The 18,066-nt window shown below is 47.7% G+C and overlaps 1 long non-coding RNA gene across 1 annotated transcript in view; it reads left to right on the forward strand.

Annotated features, from left to right (window-relative positions):
• Positions 1 to 16,925, forward strand: part of LOC116989702 — a 39,113-nt gene extending 22,188 nt beyond the window's left edge. Inside the window, exons 2-3 of the long non-coding RNA XR_004416301.1 lie at positions 4,335 to 4,428; positions 16,713 to 16,925. This is a non-coding gene — a long non-coding RNA (uncharacterized LOC116989702). The remainder of the gene's footprint in view (positions 1 to 4,334; positions 4,429 to 16,712) is intronic.
• The last annotated feature ends 1,141 nt before the right edge of the window (positions 16,926 to 18,066 follow it).

Consider the following 18,066-nt stretch of genomic DNA (forward strand, 5'->3'; position numbering starts at 1 on the left):
CTTAAAAAGTGGGGTTACGTTTGCTACCCGCCAATCCTCAGGAACTACTCCAGAATCTAAAGAGTTTTGAAAGATTATTACTAATGCATCCACTATTTCTGGAGCTACTTCCTTAAGTACTCTGGGATGCAGCCTATCTGGCCCTGGGGATTTATCGGCCTTTAATCCATTCAATTTACCCAACACCACTTCCCGGCTAACCTGGATTTCACTCAATTCCTCCAACTCCTTTGACCCGCGGTCCCCTGCTATTTCCGGCAGATTCTTTATGTCTTCCTTAGTGAAGACGGAACCAAAGTAGTTATTCAATTGGTCCGCCATATCCTTGTTCCCCATGATCAACTCACCTGTTTCTGACTGCAAGGGACCTACATTTGTTTTAACTAATCTCTTTCTTTTCACATATCTATAAATACTTTTGCAGTCAGTTTTTATGTTCCCTGCCAGTTTTCTTTCATAATCTATTTTTCCTTTCCTAATTAAGCCCTTTGTCCTCCTCTGCTGGTCTCTGAATTTCTCCCAGTCCTCCGGTATGCTGCTTTTTCTGGCTAATTTGTACGCATCATCCTTCGCTTTGATACTATCCCTGATTTCCCTTGTTATCCACGGATGTACTACCTTCCCTGATTTATTCTTTTGCCAAACTGGGATGAACAATTTTTGTAGTTCATCCATGCAGTCTTTAAATGTTTTCCATTGCATATCCACCGTCAACCCTTTTAGAATTAATTGCCAGTCAATCTTGGCCAATTCACGTCTCATACCCTCAAAGTTACCTTTCGTTCAGAACCATTGTTTCTGAATTAACAATGTCACTCTCCATCCTAATGAAGAACTCAACCATATTATGGTCACTCTTGCCCAAGGGGCACGTACAACAAGACTGCTAACTAACCCTTCCTCATTACTCAATACCCAGTCAAAAATAGCCTGCTCTCTCGTTGGTTCCTCTACATGTTGATTTAGATAACTATCCCGCATACATTCCAAGAAATCCTCTTCCTCAGCACCCCTGCCAATTTGATTCACCCAATCTATATGTAGATTGAAGTCACCCATTATAACGGTTTTGCCTTTGTCGCACGCATTTCTAATTTCCTGTTTGATACCATCTCCAACTTCACTACTACTGTTAGGTGGCCTGTACACAACACCCACCAGCGTTTTCTGCCCCTTAGTGTTTCGCAGCTCTACCCATACCGATTCCACATCCTCCAAACTAATGTCCTTCCTTTCCATTGCGTTAATCTCCTCTCTAATCAGCAACGCTACCCCACCTCCTTTTCCCTTCTCTCTATCCCTCCTGAATATTGAATATCCCTGGATGTTCATCTCCCAGCCTTGGTCACCCTGGAGCCATGTCTCCGTGATCCCAACAGGCTGGCCACATCTTTGCCGTGGGTAACGGGGTAACCAAAACCGAGCACAACCCTCTAAATGTGGCCTCAACACCATCTCGTACAACTGTTACATAATTTCCCAACTTCTATACACATCATGTGCGGGGAGGAAGTACAGGCGCTGGCTTCAACCGCAGATAGACGCATAAAGCTGGAGTAACTCAGCGGGAACAGGCAGCATCTCTGGAGAGAAACACCGGTGACATCACACTGACTGATGAAGGCCAAAGTGCCGACAGCTTTCTTGAACACCTGCGACGCCACTTGCTTTGAACATGTACCTGCACTGAGATCCCTCTGTTCCACAACACTACCCAGAGCCCCACCATTCACTGTGTAGGCTCTGCCTGGTCTAACTACTGTAAATGCAACACCTCGCACTTCTCTGCATTAAACTCCATCAACCATTCCCCAAAGAGTGAATCACCTCCTGTCCAACCTGCTTTATCCCCTTGTATTCCCTTTTCTCTCATAAACTCAACAAGTTCCCTTTAGAACATTGACTTCTCTAATTTCAGGTAGTCCTTGCTTTCTCCCTCCTTCTCTTCCCCTTCCCAGCTCCCCCACAAGCCCACGGTCTCCGCCTCTTCCATTTTTTCCCCCACACCTGCCCCCCCCCCCCCCCCCCCATCAGTCTGAAGAAGGGTCTCGACCCGACATATCACCCATTCCTTCTCTCCACAGATGCTGCCTGTCCCGCTGAGTTACTCCAGCATTTTGTGTCTATCTTTGGTTTAATACCAGCATTCCAGAACTAGGGGGTCACAGTTTAAGGATAAGGGGGAAGTCTTTTAGGACCGAGATGAGAAAATCATTTTTTACACAGAGAGTGGTGAATCTGTGGAATTCTCTGCTACAGAAGATGGTTGAGGCCAGTTCATTGGCTATATTTAAGAGGGAATTAGATGTGGCTAATTTAGCCCTTGTGGCTAAAGGGATCAGGGGGTATGGAGAGAAGGCAGGGATGGATGATCAGCCATGATCATATCGAATGGCGGTGCAGGCTCGAAGGGCCGAATGGCCTCTACTCCTGCACCTATTTTCTATGTTTCTATGTTTCTATCTGCAGTTCCTTCCCACACCGATAAAATGCTGGGTAGACAAAAATGCTGGAGAAACTCAGCGGGTGAGGCAGCATCTATGGAGTGAAAGAATAGGTGATGTTTCGGGTCTCGACCTGAAACGTCACCTATTCCTTTGCTCCATAGATGCTGCCTCACCCGGAAGGGTCTCGACCGGAAACGTCACCTATTCCTTCTCTCCATAGATGCTGCCACACCCGCTGAGTTTCTCCAGCATTTTTTGGCTTCTTTTGATTCTCCCAGCATCTGCAGTTCCTTCTTTAACAAGTTCCCTTTTTAAGTTATTGGTCTTAACTATTTCCTGTGGACCTGAGTTTCACATTCTCACTCCCGCCCCCTTCCCTCTCCCCCCGTAAAGACTTCACTGGAATTATCTTTTGGATTTGTCTGGTGTTTTTATGACTTCTAGATTTGGGTTCTTCTAGAAGAGGAGAGTGAAATGATTAATGATTCATCTGGTTCATTAATACATGCCCCATCTATACTGGTTCTACTTGCCTGCGTTTTGTCCATATCCCTTCAACCTTGTCCTTTCCATGTACCTGTAGGGGCAGGGGGTGGTGTCAGGGGGGAGGGGGGAGTGTCGGGGGAGAGGGTAGTGTCGAGGGAGAGGGGGTGGGAGGAGAGTGTGGGGGGTATGGAGAGAGTTGGTGGGGAGAGAGGAGAGGGGAGGGGAGAGGTTGGAGTGCCGGTAGTGGGAGGGGGAGTGTTGTGGGGGGGGGGGGGGGGGGGTGGAAGGGGGGGGCATCGGGGGGGGAGGGGTGTATGGGGTGTATGTCGGGGGGGGGGGGGGAAGGACGAAGGAATCCACCATGGAAACAGGCCATTCGGCCCAACAAGTCCACGCTGTCCATTGATCACCTGTTCACACTAGTTCTATGTTATAAGCAATAAGAATAAGGGGTAAGCCATTTAGAATGGAGACGAGGAAACGCTTTTTCTCACAGAGAGTTGTGAGTCTGTGGAATTCTCTGCCTCAGAGGGCGGTGGAGGCCGGTTCTCTGGATACTTTCAAGAGAGAGCTAGATAGGGCTCTTACAGATAGTGGAGTCAGGGGGAGAAGGCAGGAACGGGGTACTGATTGTGGATGATCAGCCATGTTCACATTGAATGGCGGTGCTGGCTCGATGGGCCGAATGGCCTACTCCTGCACCTATTGTCTATTGTCTGTCTAACTGTTTCTCTTGGAACCATATGGTGCAACACAATTATAGAAGCTTACTGCTTCAGGACTGGACGAGGGATGGTCGAGATTATAAACAATGATCTCCTTACTTCTTTTCTTTATGTCTTATTATCTTTTTCCTATTTTCTTTTCTTCAACTTTCTTCATTCATTCTTCTATTTTTCTTCTTCTTCACACACTATATATCTCACGTCTTTCTATCCTTTACTATCTGATTTATTTTTCTTATTCTTATTCTTCCTTATTATAACCAAAAAAAAAAAATGAGAAGCTGTACATAAAATGTATTATGAAAATATATATTAGGCACTTTGGTGCCATATGATTGTACTTCTAATAAAATAAAATATAATAAAAAACCAAAAAACAAAACAAAACTGTTTCTCACCAGCCTCAACTACCTCCTCTGGTAGCTCGTTCCATACACCCACCCCTCAGATTCCTATTAAATCTTTCCCCCTTCACCTTAATCCCATGTCCTCTGGTCCTCGATTCTCCTGGTCTAGGCATGAGATTCTGTGCATCTACCCGATCTATTCCTCTCATGATTTTGTACACAGTTAGCAGAGAACCTATTCATCGCTGACTTACAAAAAAGCAGACACTGGGCGGGCTGGGCTGGGCCGGGCCACATCTCTGTATTAAACATTGTTCTGTCTCTTGCAGGGGAATATCCAGTTCGTTGGGAGGTGGATTGTGCAGCCAGGAACTCCTCAGAATGAAGAAAAGCTGGAGCTCCCTCTGTGTTGGCAGCGTGGAGGTAAGCAGGGTATTGGGCCACGGGTGCTTGTTGTGTAGAACGCCAGGAGTGGGTAACCCACCCAACCTCCCCCAGCGAGTCTGACTCGTGCCCCGTTAAATCCCACTCTTCCTCAGTCACACAAACCAACCTCCCTTCCATTGACTCCATCTACACCTCACGCTGCCTCGGCAAGGCCAGCAGCTTCATCAAGGACCAGTCTCACCCCTGGTCACTCCCTCTTTCCCCTCTCCCATCAGGCAAGATGTACAGAAGCGTGAAAACGAACGCACACACCTCCAGATTCAGGGACAGTTTCTTCCCGGCTGTTATCGGGCAACTTAAATTCCCACATAATCAATAATAATATAAATGTCCTGTTCTAGTTTATTGAAGGCCGTTCATAAGTCATAGGAGCAGAATTAAGCCATTCGGCCCATCGAATCTACTCCGCCATTTAATCGTGGCTGATCTATCTCTCCCTCTCAACCCCATTCTCCTGCCTTCTCCCCATAATCCCTGACACCCGTACTAATCAATAATGTATCTATCTCTACCTTAAATAGTCCCAATGACTCGGCCTCCACAGCCATCTGTGGCAAAGAATTCCACAGTTTCATGACCCTCTGGCTAAGAAAACTGCTGCTCATCTTTTTATAGATGTCTAAGGCTGCGCCCTCTGGTCCTAGACTCTCCCACTAGTGGAAACATCCTCTCCACATCCACTCTATCCCGGCCTTTCACTATTCGGGAAGTCTCAATAAGTTCCCCCACACAACTCTGTCGGTGTTCACATTGGGTAATTGGCTCCCGACTGGAGTAAATCTCCCAGTGACTGCGGGAGGATCGATGTCCTATCAACGAGCCATCCCCCTCTCTGTACCTGTCCCCTCCAACAGCCGGATCCAGCAGCCACCTCCAAACCATGCCTCCCCACAGGAAATAGACTCCAATTACAGATCTAAACCTTCCCTGGTCAAATATATAACTGTTGAAGAGTCAAGAGTGTGTCATTGTCATGTGTCCCAGATAGAACAATGACATTCTTACTTACAGCAGCACAACACAATATGGAAACAAATATGTGAACATAGTACTGTATATAATAACGAGGGAGAAAAAAAGTTCAGTGTGTATTTATATATATATGTGTGTGTGTGTGTGTGTGTGTGTGTGTGTGTGTGTGTGTGTGTGTGTATATATATATGTATATACACACACACATATATATACACACACACACACACACACACACACACACACACACACACACACACACACACACACACACACACACACACACACATATATAAACATATAGATCATTTACATATATATACAAGCACACATACGCACACACAAAATGACAAACAATAATAGTACAATAATAATAATAGTCTATGTAGTTCAGAACTCATTTCAGGTTGTCGTGTAGGAAGGAACTGCAGATGCCGGTTTAAACCAAAGATAGACACAAAGTGCTGGAGTAACTCAGCGGGACAGGCAGCATCTCTGGAGAGAAGGAACGAGTGACGTTTCGGGTCGAGACCAGACTACTTTAGTCACGAAACATCACCCGTTCCTTGTCTCCAGAGATGCTGCCTGTCCTGCTGAGTTACTCCAGCTTTGTGTGTCTAACTATGGAAAATGTTGGTGTTGTTTTGGGTCGAGACCCTGTCTGAAGAAGGGTCCCGAACCGACCCGACCCGACCCGAAACATCACCTATCCACCTTCTCCAGAGATGCTGCCTGACCTGCTGAGTTACTCCAGCACTTTGTTCATAAGTTATGGGAACAGAATTAGGCCATTCGGCCCATCAAGTGTACTCTGCCATTCAATCATGGCTGATCTATCTCTCCCTCCAAACGCCATTCTCCTGCCTTCTCCCCATAACCCCTGACACCCGTACTGATCAAGAATCTATCTTTCTCACCTTAAATATATCCACTGACTTGGCCTCCACAGCCGTCTGTGGTAATTAATTCCACAGATTCACCACCCTCTGACTAAAGAAATCCCTCCTCGTCTCCTTTCGTTTGTGTCCGAAAATGCAATGTGTGTATGAACTGCTGCTTCATGTGGTCTGTAGAGGGCAGAATTACCCCTCGTATAGTCTGCCGTCAATGTGGAAAACTGAAGTTGTATAGTCAGAACGGTTTGTTTCATTAGAGCAATTAGTTGGAATGAATAGGGCCACTGTGAGCTGCAGAGATACCGAGAGACTCGTGCTCCCACCCCCCTCTGCATTTATCAAAGGGTAAGAAGGTTATTCAAACCCTGGAGCCGATCTCCTCCATCACATGTCCTCATCTGCCACAAACTATGTCACCAGGTTCAGGGCCAAGTTCACATTCCTTGTCACATGCACCGATTAAGGCCCAGTGATATTTGAGTGGCCGAACTAAGTGAAAAGCAACGTCACACAGCACATAATATAAAGTTTAACATCAATGCGCCAACACCAACGCTCAAAATGTGGATTTCAAATATGTCGGAAACGGCATATCTGGAATAAATGCAACTCCTTCTCGCAGGTAAAGCAGACCAGTTCTTATTGATTTGATCTCCTTTTATCGATTTCTTACAAGCATAGGGTGCAACACAACCATAGAAATAAAATGGTGATGGGTGGCCTGGAACATTAAATAGGTATATAGCTTCCAATCTCCTTTTGCCCTTTTATCTTCTTTTTTCTTTTCTTTTTTTCGTCTCTTTCTCTTTCTACTTCTTCTTCTTTCTTCTCTCGGACAATCTTTCTATCTCACGCGCCTCTTATCTCCTCTTTTCTACTCTGTTCTTCCTAATTCCTGTTTTATTATTAAATTAAAAAATAAGAAGTTGTATATGAAATGTAACATGTCGACAAGTATTAGGTACTGAGGCACCACATTATTGTACTTACTACTAACAAAAATAAACACATAAGTTTAACATCAACATCCACCACAGAGGGATCCACATTCCTCACTGTGATGGAAGGCAATAGAGTTCAGTTACCTTCCTCCTTTGTTCACCCGTGGTTGTGGCTGTTCAACCCTCCGCAGTCGCTGCTGCCGACGGTCCGATGTCCGAAGCCCACGCGTCGGGATGACGGGAACTCCGGCCTCGGGACGGATCGGAACATGGAGATCCCAAGTCGGCCTCTTCTTACCAGAGACCGCGGGCTTCACGGTGTAATGAGGATGCAGGGTGACTTGGACAGGTTGGGGGAGTGGGCAGATGCATGGCAGATGAAGTTTAATGTGGATAAATGTGAGGTTATCCACTTTGGTAGCAAAAATAGGAAGGCAGATTACTATCTGAATGGTGTCAGGTTAGGAAAAGGTGCAGTACAACGGGATCTGAGGGTCCTCGTTCACCAGTCTATGAAAGTAAGCATGCAGGTACAGCAGGCAGTGAAGAAAGCAAATGGCATGTTGGCCTTTATAATAAGAGGAGTCGAGTATAGGAGCAAAGAGATCCTTCTGCAGTTGTCCTAGTGAGACCACACCTGGAGTATTGTGTGCAGTTTTGGTCCCCTAATTTGATGAAGGACATTCTTGCTATTGAGGGAGTGCAGCGTAGGTTTACAAGGTTAATTCCCGGGATGGCTGGACTGCCATATGCTGAGAGAATGGGCTTGTACACTCTGGAGTTTGGAAGGATGAGAGGGATTCTCATTGAAACATATAAGATTGTTAAGGGTTTGGACACGCTCGAGGCAGCAAACATGTTCCCGATGTTGGGGGAGTCCAGAACCAGGGGCCACAGTTTAAGAATAAGGGGTAAGCCGTTTAAAACGGAGACGAGGAAACACTTTTTCTCACAGAGAGTGGTGAGTCTGTGGAATTCTCTGCCTCAGAGGGCGGTGGAGGCCGGTTCTCTGGATACTTTCAAGAGAGAGCTAGATAGGGCTCTTAAAGATAGCGGAGTCAGGGGATATGGGGAGAAGGCAGGAACGGGTACTGATTGGGGATGATCAGCCATGATCACATTGAATGGCGGTGCTGGCTCGAAGGGCCGAATGGCCTGCTCCTGGCACCTATTGTCTATTGTCTATTGTCTATTGTTAAAGTCCACAGGCCCCCCCTCGGAGCTCCTTCACTGGCGATCCTCGGGAAAGGACCGCAGGCTCCGCGGTGTTAAAGTCCGCGCGCCCGTGACTTGAAGCTGCGGGCCGGACTCCCTGAACTTACCTAACATACTGGCTCCATCATTGGCCCTCTTTAATAGAAGATAGACACAAGATGCTGGAGTAACTCAGCGGGACAGGCAGCATCTCTGGAGGGAAAGAATGGGTGACGTTTCTGGTCGAGACCCTTCAGCGATTGGCCTTTTTTACCTTTATTTATACCTTTATTTGTCATTCAGACCTTTCGGTCTGAACGAAATGCTGTTGCCTGCAGCCATACATGTAATAATAACAAAACACAATAAACACAAATTAACATCCACCACAGTGAGTTCACCAAACACCTCCTCACTGTGATGGAGGCAAAAGTCTTAGAGTTACTGTCTCTTCCCTCCTCTTCTCCCTCTGCGCCGAGGCGATACCCCACCGGGCGATGGCGGCCCGGGGGGTGGTCGAAGCTGCCCGCAGCTGTTGCAACGGGTGCTCCGGAAAACAGGCACCAGCCAGTGACCTGCGAGCTCCCGACATTGTCCTCCACCGGCCCGCGGCCGAGCCCAGGATCCAGGTCGCCGCCGCCTCAGCCGCCGTAGCACCGTCTCCGCTCCGCACCGGGCCGCCCACAAGGCAGCGTCTCAGCCCCGCACCGCACACGGAAGCACCTTCCAGCCGGTAGCCGGTCCGCCCTCACGGCAGCGTCTCAGCCCCGCACCGGTTTAGTTAGTTTAGTTCCGTTTAGTTTATTGCCACGTGTACCGAGGTACAGTGAAAAACTTTTGTTGTGTGCTATCCAGTCAGCAGAAAGACTATACATGATTACAATCGAGCATTTACAGCTTTAGAGATTTAACAGAGTCTGCAGGGTAGCTTTCTTTCCACAAAGGGTGGTGGGTGTATGGAACGAGCTGCCGGAGGAGGTAGTTGAGGCAGGGACTATCCCTACGTTTAAGAGACACTTAGACAGGTACATGGATAGGACAGGTTTGGAGGGATATGGACCAAACACGGGCAGGTGGGACTAGTGTAGCTGGGACATGTAGCTTCTCTTCCCAACTAAACAACATCTTTCCTATAACATGACGGCCCAAACTGAACACGGTACTCTAAATGCTGCCTCACCAAAGCCTTGTACATTAATTTGTACGTTCTCCCTGTGACCGTGTGGGTTTTCTCCGGGTGCTCCGGTTTCCTCCCAAAATCCCAAGACGTGCAGGTTTGTAGGTTAATTGGTTTCTGTAAGTTGTACCCAGTGTGTAGGATGGAACTAGTGTAAGGGGCGATCGCTGGTCGGTGCGGACTCGGTGGGCCAAAGGGCCTGTTTCCACGCTGTATCTCTAAACAATGTAGAGAGAACTAAAGCGCCTGTTCTGGGAGTGTTCGATGTTCCGCCAAGGCTGGAGCTGTGTTTTAGTTTTTAGTTTAGAGATACAGCGCGGAAACAGGCCCTTCGGCCCACCGAGCCCGCACCGACCAGCGATCCCCGCACACTAACACTACCCTACACACACTAGGGACAATTTACACTTACACCAAGCCAATTAACCTACAAACCTGCACGTCTTTGGAGTGTGGGAGGAAACTGAAGATCTCGGAGAAAACCCACGCAGGTCACGGGGAGAACGTGCAAACTCTGTACAGACAGCGCCCGTAGTCAGGATCGAACCCGGGTCTCTGGCGCTGTGAGGCAGCAGCTCTACCTGCTGCACCACCGTGCCGCCCTTGTTATGTACGCACTGTGAATACTAGTTCTTGGGATGGAAGAATGTTATGTTTCATGACGTCAAGCATGCAAGAATGTTTATAAAACTATATATATCCTAATGGCACTTTCCCAAAGCTGCGTTGAATTATGTAAATAAATGCGCAATAATTTATTAGCTTACCAACAGATATTTGCAGTTAGTTTTCCACAAATTCTACTAAAAGTGCCTTATTTAAAGATGGAGCCAGTCACTGGGAAAATGTACAAACTGCATACGGAGATTGTACAGAGTTTGCACGTTCTCCTCGTGGGACCTCGTGGGTTTTCTCCAGGAGCTCCAGTTTCCTCCCACACTCCAAAGACGTGCAGGTTTGTAGGATATTTTGCTTTGGTAAAGATTGTAAATTGTCCCCAGTGTGTGTAGGGTAGTGCTAGTATACTGGACACAGACTCGATGGGCCGAAGGGTTTGTTTCTGCGCTGAATCTCTAAACTAAATTAAACTAAACTGAAGATTTAGCTGGAGTAAAAATTGGCCCTAGTGTGTGCAGGATAGTGTTAGACAATAGACAATAGACAATAGGTGCAGGAGTAGGCCATTCGGCCCTTCGAGCCAGCACCGCCATTCAATGTGATCATGGCTGATCATCCACAATCAGTACCCCGTTCCTGCCTTCTCCCCATATCCCCTGACTCCGCTATCTTTAAGAGCCCTATCTAGCTCTCTCTTGAAAGTATCCCTCTAGTTTCCCTCTCCCCTGACTGTCAGTCTGAAGAAGGGTCTCGACCCGAAACGTCACCCATTCCTTCTCCATTCCAGAGACGCTGCCTGTCCCGCTGAGTTACTCCAGCATTGTGAGTGTGACATTGTTAGATAGACAATCTTGGGTGTAAACCAACATCAGCGGTTCCTTCCTACACATTCTCTCCTGTTGGCGGTTGGGTGAGACATGCAGCAGCTATAGGCAGCCGCTTCCAGAGAGCTGGGGCTTGCGAGCGTTTTAATGAGTTTTCCCGGCTGCCTGTCGGGCCGAGAACCAGTCGGTACGTTTACGCTCCATATCATGACACACAGACATTGATTTGTCAGTTAATTAGCTTCCCCACTCATTCTGCGACACCCACTCATCGATGGCCTGTGACCTCTACAGTGGGGGAGCAGCACTTCACCGCGTTAATGCAATGACACGTTTAACCCCTTCCCTTCTCGATCACAATCTGGTTTTTATTTCATCCTGGGCTGATTCAGCAGAGATCGACACCGACGTAACAAAACCCAGGCTCAGTTTACAGAGACAGATGCTCAGTAAAGGTTAATAAACATTCAGACAGGTACATGGGGCGGGACAGTCCAGGACCAGAGGTCACAGCCTCAGAATTAAAGGACGTTCTTTTAGGAAGGAGATGAGTAGAATTTCTTCAGTCAGAGGTCGGTGAATCTGTGGAATTCTTTGCCACAGAAGGCTGTGGAGGCCAAGTCAATGGATATTTTTAAGGCAGAGATAGATAGATAGATTCTTGATCAGTGCGGGTGTCAGGGGTTATGGGGAGAAGGCAGGAGAATGGGGTTAGGGGGGAGAGATACTGTAGATCAGCCATGATTGAATGGCGGAGTGGACTTGATGGGCTGAATGGCCCAATTCTACTCCTATTCCTTTCAACCTTGTGATAGGGCAGGTTTAGATGGATATGGGCCAAACGCAGGCAGGTGAGACTAGTGTAGACGGGGCACGTTGGTTGAGTTTCCACACTGTATGACTCCAACTGTGGTCGAAAATAGCAATAGATAGGTTTAGTTTGAGATACAACATGGAAACAGGCCCTTCTGCCCACCGAGGCCTTGCCGGCCAACAATCACCCTGTACATTAGTTCTCTCCCATACACACACTATGGACAATTCACCAAAGCCAATTAACCTACAAACCCGCACGTCTTTGGAGTGAGGGAGGAAACCCACGCAGTCACGGGGAGAACGTACAAACTCCGTACAGACAGCACCCGTAGTCTGGATTGAACCCTGGACTCTGGTGCTGAAAGGCAGCGACTCTACCACTGTGCCACTGTGCTGCCCTTCGAGAATACAGTGTGGAGTCCAAGACATTGGGTATTTTTAAAGTGTAAGAAGGAACTGCAGACGCTGGTTTGAAGTGAAGATAGACTCAGAGTGCTGGAGTAACTCAGCGGGACAGGCAGCATCTCTAGAGAGAAGGAATGGGTGACATTTTGGGTCGAGACCCTTCTTCCAAATGTCCCCCGTTCCTACTCTCCCGAAATGCTGCCTGACCCACTGGGTATTTTTAAAGTGGAGATTGCCAGACTCTTGATTAGTGTGGTGGGGAGGGAGGGGTCAGGGGTTATGGGACGAAGGCAGGAGAATGGAGGTTGAGGGGGGAAAATAGATCAGCCATGATTGAATGGTGTACTAGACCCGATGGGCAGAGTGGCCTGATGCTGCTCCAATGACTTATGAATTTGTCACTTTTCAGACTGGGTTTCAAAAATGTGACCTCAGATGTTAGCTAAGTTCTAGAGCCATTCATTTGCCCTTATCTGCATGATGAAAGTCTCCAGTGTTTGAGTCCAGTTAATATGATGTTGCTTTCACTGATCCCATCCTGCAAACATCTTTCAGATGGAATGTCGGGCCTGGGAGTATCGTCATCCCAGAAATATTCCTTGGCACCAGATCCATTTTCCACCAGCGTCTGGGAATCTGTTTCATTTCATTTTCTGACATCACTCAGAATCTCTGGGTCTAACTCAAGTGCGACCAAGGAATGTAGTGTCTTTTACTCAAAGTAATGTTCACTGCACTCCGACCCTTCGGTTCTTTAAGGGCGGCATGGCGCCAGAGTCCCGGGTTCGATCCTGACTACGGGCGCTGTCTGTACGGTGTTTGTACATTCGCACCAGCTTTTCATTTTCACCCTGCAAACAGCTAACAATGGCCTGTTTCCTTTAGCATTTGTGTTTAAGAAGGAACTGCAGATGCTGGAAATTCGAAGGTAGACAAAGATGCTGGAGAAACTCAGCGGGTGCAGCAGCATCTATGGAGCGAAGGAAATAGGCAACGTTTCGGGACGAAACCCTTCCGGGTTTCGGCCCGAAACGTTGCCTATTTCCTTCAAGGGTTTCGGCCTCAAACGTCGCCTATTTCCTTCGCTCCATAGATGCTGCTGCACCCGCTGAGTTTCTCCAGCACTTTTGTCTACCTATGACATTTTCCTTATAGAAACTTACAAAAAACTTACAAAATTCTTAATGGGTTGGACAGGCTAGATGCAGGAAGATTGTTCCCGATGTTGGGGAAGTCCAGAACAAGGGGTCACAGTTTAAGGATAAGGGGGAAGTCTTTTAGGACCGAGATGAGAAAAACATTTTTCACACAGAGAGTGGTGAATCTCTGGAATTCTCTGCCACAGAAGGTAGTTGAGGCCACAGTTCATTGGCTATATTTAAGAGGGAGTTAGAGTGGCCCTTGTGGCTAAAGGGGGTTCAGGGGGTATGGAGAGAAGGCAGGGATGGGATACTGAGTTGGATGATCAGCCATGATCATATTGAATGGCGGTGCAGGCTCGAAGGGCCGAATGGCCTACTCCTGCACCTATTTTCTATGTTTCTATGACATTGTCTGCTGCTCAGGTAACGTTGCCTATTTCCTTCAAGGGTTTCGGCCCGAAACATTGCCTATTTCCTTTGCTCCTTTAGCATTGTAACTTTTTTTGCATATCTTTCATTCATTGTTCCTTATCTCTCCATATCGCCGTCTATATCTCTCGTTTCCCTTATCCCGAACCATTCTGAAGAAGGGTCTCGACCCGAAACGTCACATATTCCATCTCACCAGAGATGCTGCCTGTCCCGCTGAGTTACTCCAGCTTTTTGTGTCTATCTTGAGTTTTTTTGAAGATGTGACCAAAATAGTCGATGAGGGCAGAGCTGTAGATGTTGTGTACATGGACTTCAGCAAAGCATTCGACAAAGTTCCACATGGTAGGCTGCTCTGGAAGGTTAGATCCCATGGGATCCAAGGAGAGATACATAGCTGAATGGATAGAAAATTGGCTCCATGGAAGGAAGCAGAGGGTGATGGTGGAAGGTTGCTTCTCGGACTGGAGGCCTGTGACTAGTGGTGTGCCACAGGGTTCGATGCTGGGCCCGTTACTGTTTGTCATCTACATCAATGATTTGGATGAGAACACACAGGGCAAGATTAGCAAGTTTGCTGATGATACAAAAGTGGGTGGTTTAGAAGATAAGTGAAGATGGTTGTCAAAAATTGCAGCAGGATCTTGATCTTTTTCGATCCAAGATCTAGCCTACTCAACCTCGCCCTGTAGCTCAGGCCCTCGAGTCCTGGCAACATCCTCGTAAATCTTCTCTGCACCCGTTCCAGCTTAACAACATCTTCCAAACTCTGTTGACTGATACGGAACACAATACGCTAAATGTGGCCTCACCAACATCTTCTATGCAACATGACATCCCAACTTCTGTACTCGGTAGTCTACCTGCGATGTCTCTTTCAAGGAACTATACACCTACACTCCTAGATCCCTCTGTTCTGCAGCACTCCCCAGAGACCTGCCATTCACTGTGTAGGTCCCTTCTCCGTGGATTGTCACCTTGTCGTGGTGGAGAAGCTTGTGTGGACCTGAGATCCTGAGAGCGATGCCGTCTGGAGCTGTGCTCCCGGTAGGGCCACCCATGGCGGTAAGGTCGAGGGGGAGGTCTCTGACAAAGAGCAATCCAACCAGGACCTCAACGGTGGAACAGGCGGAGGATGATGGCTGACCTTAGTGGAGCGTCACAACGGCTGGGAAGGCGGATGGAGGCTGCAGCAGAAAAGGGTCTCCGGTCGTCTTGGACTCCATACCACTGGATCCTGACCCAGATCTGTCAAGGACCATGTGGTGGCCGTCTGTGCACCAGTCTCCCCACGTTAAACAAAGTCACGCACAGGCGTCCTCCATGAGAGGACAGTCATACACGTTTCGAGTGACCACCGATGATGAGGTCCTGCCCAAATTACACGCCTCAAAATACAACACCTCACACTTCTCTGTATTACATCCCATCAACCATTCCTCAGCCCATCTGGCCAATCGATCCAGATCCTGCTGCAATTTTTCACAACCATCTTCACTATCAACAATATCACGTTAGTATCAGCTGCAAACTTGCTAATCTTGCCTTGTCTGTTTACTTCCAAATCATTGATCTAGATGACTAACAATATTTGAGGAAATACCAACTTTTGCTGCCCTTGTCAATTGTTAGTCTCTGACTGATACCGATTTATTGACGTATGTTTAAGTGACGTATATCTCTTAACGATTCAGAATTTACTTTGATTTAAGAAGGCACTCAAAACATTAAGAGGTCACTTTCCTCATGATAAATCGCTGAGAGATGTGACTCTCTTATACACGTGACAATAAACTAAACTGAAATGATCTGAAAATCTATCATAGACAATAGACAATAGGTGCAGGAGTAGGCCATTTGGCCCTTCGAGCCAGCACCGCCATTCAATGGCTGATCATCCCCAATCAGTACCCCGTTCCTGCCTTCTCCCCATAGCCCCTGACTCCGCTATCTTTAAGAGCCATATCTAGCTCTCTCTTGAAAGCATCCAGAGAACCGGCCTCCACTGCCCTCTGAGGCAGAGAATTCCACAGACTCGCCACTCTCTGTGAGGAAAAAGTGTTTCCTCGTTTCCGTTCTAAATGGCTTACCCCTTATTCTTAAACTGTGTGTGGTCCCCGGTTCTGGACTCCCCCAACATTGGGAACATGTTTCCTGCCACTATCGTGTCCAAACCCTTAAAAATCTTATATATTTCAATAAGATCCCCTCCTATCCTTCTAAACTCCAGAGTGTACAAGCCCAGCTGCTCCATTCTCTCAGCGTATGACAGTCCCGCCATCCCGGGAATTAACCTGGTGAACCTACGCTGCACTCCCTCAATAGCAAGAATGTCCTTCCTCAAATTAGGAGACCAAAACTGCGCACATTACTCCAGGTGTGGTCTCACTGGGGCCCTATTGTTGCAGGAGGTGTGTATGCTCCTGTTTGCAAGGACTTTCAGGAGTTACATGCAGCCACAAGGAATTGCAGATGATGGTTTATTTAAAAAAAAGACACAAAGTGCTGGAGTAACGCAACGGGTCAGGTGAGACCTCTGGAAATTGAGAGAAGGAATGGTGACATTTCGGGTCAAGACCCTTCTTCAGATATCCTCTCCCCTGACTCAGTCTGAAGAAGGAAGGGTCTCGACCCGAGACGTCACCCGTTCCTTCCATCCAGAGATGCTGCCTGTCCCGCTGAGTTACTCCAGCATTATCTGCAGTCCTACCCCTCACACAAACCTAAACCTGGTGACAGGCAAGAAGTTTCTGGAAAGTTTATCCCGTCCAGCGTTTTTCCTCCTGTTGCGAATGTCCTGCTGGATTTTTCACCCCCGTTTTTCCCACGTCTCCATCCTTTCCCAGAGACACCGAGATTCCCCGGACATGCTGACTCCGTGCCAGCCCTCCACATTCGGCCTGGTCAAGCGACGATCATCTGGAACCATGCTGCTCCCTCCGTTGTCGTGGCGACAGTCCAGACTGTCCGACGGATATCGGACATTGAGGGAAGACTCGGGGCTGAGGATAAGTGTTCCTGTTCAGGGGGAACCTCAACTGCAGGACGCCGGCAAAAGGTAGGACCTGGTCTTCCTGACGCCTGTTGTCCAAGGGGTGTGCAGGAAGGAACCGCAGAGAAACATCGAAAATAGGTGCAGGAGTAGGCCATTTGGCCCATCAAGCCAGCACCGCCATTCAATGAGATCGTGGCTGATCATCCAGAATCAGTACCCTGTTCCTGCTTTCTCCCCATATCCCTTGATTCTGTTAGCTAGAGGCTGGTAGATGAGTTAACCAGAAGATAGACACAAAATGCTGGAGTAACTTAGCGGGACAGGCAGCATCTCTGGAGAGAAGGAATGGGTCACGTTTCGGGTCATAAGATCATAAGTGATGGCAGTAGAATTAGGCCATTCGGCCCATCAAGTCTACTCCGCCATTCAATCATGGCTGATCTATCTCTCCCTCCTAACCCCATTCTCCTGCCTTCACCCCATAACCCCTGACACCCGTACATCCGAAGGGCTGTGACCCTTCTTCAGACTAGAATCGGAGGGGGGGGGGGGGGGATGGAAACTAGAAATATATGGATATCGATATATCTCTCGTTTCCCTCGCCCCTGACTCTCAGTCCGAAGAAGAGTCTCGAACCGAAACGTCACCCATTCCTTCTCTCCAGAGATGCTGCCTGCCCCGCTGAGTTACTCCAGCATTTAGTGTCTATCTATTGTCCTAGGGATGCTGCCCGAATGTTAGGGTGAATTGCTTCTGTCTTTGCACTGAGTCTGTGGAGAAGATGTTTCCACTGGTGTGAGAGTCTAGGACCAGTCAAGGCACACACAGCCTCAGAATAAAAGGATGTCCCTCTAGAAAGAAGAGGAGGAATGTCTTTAGTCAGAGAGAGGTGAATCTGTGAAATACATTGGGGATGATCAGCCATGATCACATTGAATGGCTCGAGGGGCCGAATGGCCTACTCCTGCACCTATTGTCTATTGTCACAGAAGGCTGTGGAGACCAACTTGTAAGGTATTTTCATGGTGGAGATAGATAGTTTCTTGATTGGTACGGGTGTCAAAGGTTATGGGGAGAAGGGTTGAGAATGGAGTTGAGAGGGAGAGATAGATCATCCATGATAGAATGGTGGTGTAGACGTGATGGGCCGAATGGCCTAATTCTGCTCCTATCACTCATGAACATGGTCAATTTTCAATTCCTT

The sequence above is a fragment of the Amblyraja radiata genome, chromosome 29 (assembly GCF_010909765.2).
Source record: "Amblyraja radiata isolate CabotCenter1 chromosome 29, sAmbRad1.1.pri, whole genome shotgun sequence".
NCBI lineage: Eukaryota > Metazoa > Chordata > Chondrichthyes > Rajiformes > Rajidae > Amblyraja > Amblyraja radiata.